Genomic DNA, 4,054 nt, shown 5'->3' on the forward strand with positions numbered 1-4,054 from the left:
ATTTTTACTTTTCATTTAATTTTCCTCAGCCACAGACATAAGAAATGGTGTTATAGTTTGTGTTCTGCATGAGGCCTCCTGACATAGTGAACTGAAATGCAACTCCTGCTCCCTGTCCATGCCCAGCCTGCCCAGAGAGGAGCCTTTATCTAATTTGCACAAAGGCAGTATATAAATTAGGAAGGTTCACCTGGGCTTAAGTGTTTACATAACACTTGACAAAAGGAGAAACTAAAGGGAAATACTAGAGAAAGTAACATGTTCCTGAATGCTATTTAATCTAGTGAGTAAATGTGTCTCCTACTTGAACATTCTTTGTACCTTCCTATTGATGTTTGGGCCTGGAGCCCTGTGACAGAAACCACTTGCCCCTATAAGAGAAGAACATTTCAAACCCTTCTGAACATCTTGGGCTGTTAAAATGCATTTTGTGAAGATATGTTATGAAGTTTTTAATACCATGCTTGACACATTATAAGCACTTAGCAGTTTTTCCTGTGGTTTGGTAGACTTTGATTTCTCTTTTCCTCTTCATCATTTCCCAACTCACCAATGACAGCATTAGATTTTTTACAATGGAAAATGTTGTTTTGGTTTGCTGAAACTGACAAAATTCACTAAACCAGAAACAAGATGGCTTTTCACAATGGGGATTTATTAGCTTGCAATTATATAGTTCTAGGGCCAAAATATCTAAATTAAGTTATCAATAGGCCAATACCTTCTGTGAAGATCAGCTATCAGAGAGCTCGGCCTCCTCTCTCAGGTAACAAGGTACACAGCAACCTCTGCTGATCCTTCTCTCTCAGGTTTTATTGCTTCCTTCCACCTTTTGGCTTCAGTGGCTTCTTATCTGAGCTTCTGCATGTGTCTGTCTTCTAGCTTCTGTTTCTCTCAGCTTCTGTGTCCCTCTGTGCTGGTTTGAAAGGATGTCTGCCCCCTAGAAAAGCCATATTTTAATCAAAATCCCATTTCATAAAAGTAGAATAATCCCTATTCAATATTGTGTGTTTGAAACTGTAATCAGATCATCTCTCTGGATGATGTGATTTAGTCAAGAGTAGTTGTTAAACTGGATTAGGTGATGACATGTCTCAACCCATTTGGGTAGGTCTTGATTGGTTTACTGGAGTCCTATAAAAGAGGAAACATTTTGGATAATGGGAGATTCAGAGAGAGAGAGCAGAGAATGCTGTAGCGCAACAAAGCGGAGAGTCCATGAGCCAGCAAACTTTGGAGATGAAGAAGGAAAACACCTCCCAGGGAGCTTCATGAAACCAGAAGCCAGGAGAGTAAGCTAGCAGATGACACCATGTTTGCCATGTGCCCTTCCAGGTGAGAGACAAACCCTGACTGTGTTCACCATGTGCCTTCTCATTTAAGAGAGAAACCCTGAACTTAATTGGCCTTCTTTAACCAAGGTATCTTTCCCTGGATGCCTTTGATTGGACATTTCTATAGACTTGTTTTAATTGGGACATTTTCTTGGCCTTAGAACTGTAAATTAGCAACTCATTAAATTCCCTCTTTTAAAAGCCATTCCATTCCTGGTACATTGCATTTCAGCAGATAGCAAACTAGAACACCCTCTCTCTGAACTTCTCTGGGGCTTTTTTCTGTGTTTTCTGTCATTTATCCTCTTATAAAGGACTACATATAGAGGATTAACACTCACCCACACCTCAACTGAAATAACTTAATCAAAAGGTCCCACCCACAATAGGTTTACATTCACAGGAAGGGATTAAAAGGACATGATCTTTGAAATCGTGAGCCAATAGATTCTTGCTAAGACAACTCATCATGTGGTATTTGTTCTAGTAACCTGGAAAATGGAGACCTAGGGAATACACATTTACAAAATGCCCTTAATAATGTTGGTTGTCATTGTGTTGCATATACTTGCCTGAATGAGACGGAGTGTGAGCTATTATCTTGAATTAAAGGAAAAAGAATAATATTTTTGTTCTCTATCATTTAATAATCAAAGCAATAAGAAATTACCTAGAGCAATTGCTGAAGATACAGGGATACCTTAAACCATTTGGAAAGTTGGGCTCAGATATTTCCTATTTGTGTGATATTAGCAAATTTCTTTTTGATAATAGTTTTCTGAAAGGGAAAATAAACTTTAAGAAAGCAAGATGTCCAGGGGCCTGGAAGTATCCAGCCTGGTTAATAAGTAACATTACACAAAATAATTTTCACATTAAGAAGGAGCTTCAAAAACAGCAGCTAACAGTTGCCAAGCTACAAAAAGGAAGCCCTCTGTCTGCTTCAGTTATTTCTGCTTTGGGGCCTATTTTGTTTTATTCATGCCTGAAGGAAGAGCCTAGCAGCCAAGACTGGGCTGGACTGATTGGTCCTCTAGGAACAGAAAAAAAGGAACGGCAGAAGATCACTGCCCCCAGGAAAGTAGGACTCATTAGGAGACAAAGGTGCCAGGTGTTTCCTCTCTGAAAAAACTGGTAACTGTAGAAAATCTTAGCTGTGGAACATTTCCAGTACATAAAATCTGTTAGTGCAGGAAAGAGGAGGAAACAGAGCAGGCTGAGAAGGGAGGGACTAGTAGAGTGACCATCCACCCCTATTTGCCTGGGACCGAGGGCTTTTCTGGGAGGAGGACTTTCCGGGATTGTTTGTTTTTGTTTTTAATTATCAAAGTAACAGTAACTTAATCCTATTTCTGATCTATTAATTTGTATTTATCAAGTATTCCCACTTCATGGAAATGTGTATTTCAAGTTTAAAATAGTTAAAGCTATTTAACAAGAACATAACTTATCTAAAAGATTTGAAACAATTCTTGAGAAATGCTTAGCTCTTACATAATTCAACTATTACCCTGCAGGCCAAAAATGCTTGGTTTTAAGAGTATAAAAAAAGCCAGCACAAATCTGAGTCGGATCTTTATTTAAAAATCTGATCTGCCAACTTAGTGTTTTCTACCAACTCTGGAAGCAGGAAACTTCATGGGATTCACAATCTTTTGTTTAGGTACTGCCTGTGTGGAAGCCTCAGCAGCAGCCACTGCTGTCTGTTTAGATGCTTGCTTCACCTTTTTTGCTGCTTTGGCAGCCCTTAGAGCTTGTTCTCATTGAGCCTTTCTAACTTCAGGTTTCTGATTCCTCTTGGCCATAATATCAGCAAGAGACACACTAGGGATAGCCCTCTGGAATTTAACTGCAAGGCAAGTTCTCTTCTTTTACATTTCTTCCAACTGTCCTTTTTATGCTTTCTTCTGTAGAGGGCAGTTCAGCTTATCTGCCATAGGTTCCTCTTGAAAGGAATGCCAACTTGCATTTTGCATTAAGAAATTGGAAAACCTTCTGGTCAGTCCTGGTATAATGCCCGTGTCCAGGACAGATCCTGCACCCACTGAAATGGCACAGCATTGATGACGGGGTCCAGAAGGCCAAGAGAAGAGCAGCTTTCAGCTTTAATACCAGGGCAGCTCTGGGCAAATTGAGATGGTTGGTCATCGTAAGTACAAGCCCAGCCTTGTTTCCTGGGCAGACCAGAAGACCATATATGGTTCTGCATGAACATAGAAGTACCAGCAGGGCACAGGAACACTGCTTTAATCTAGTGCTTAACCTGTAAACCATCAATGCATAAAATCTTAAAAGGCAATCCAAAGTCCCAAGTTATTCCCTGAGTGTGGATGAAGAGATACAATCTTTAACAAACACAAATATTGACCAATACTAATTAATATGAAGCAGTATACAAGAACACAAGAAGTTGTTTCTTGTTCTTGACAAAATTGCCCTGATCACAGCCTCCCAAGTTTCTGAAAGTGAGACAATTTTTCTTTTTCCTAGTGAAGCTTTCCAGTATAAGGACTTGATGTGACTTGAAAAAAGGTCTGGCTTCAAATCATGGCTTTATTGCTTATGTCAAGGTAAATTTCTTATCCTCTCTGGGCACAAATATCCTTTTCAGCAAAATTATAATAATTACTTTAGAGTATGTCTCTAAGCATTGAACCTAAATTAGCACAGTATATGGAACATGAGTAGCCAATAACTATTAACAACTGTCTTGTTAAGCC

General features: G+C 39.3%; 1 pseudogene; it reads right to left on the reverse strand.

The window, feature by feature from the left end:
• Positions 1-2,935: 2,935 nt before the first annotated feature.
• Positions 2,936-3,482, reverse strand: LOC143672736 (large ribosomal subunit protein eL24 pseudogene; annotated as a pseudogene).
• Positions 3,483-4,054: the final 572 nt, after the last annotated feature.

Source organism: Tamandua tetradactyla (assembly GCF_023851605.1).
Source record: "Tamandua tetradactyla isolate mTamTet1 chromosome 9 unlocalized genomic scaffold, mTamTet1.pri SUPER_9_unloc_2, whole genome shotgun sequence".
Lineage (NCBI taxonomy): Eukaryota > Metazoa > Chordata > Mammalia > Pilosa > Myrmecophagidae > Tamandua > Tamandua tetradactyla.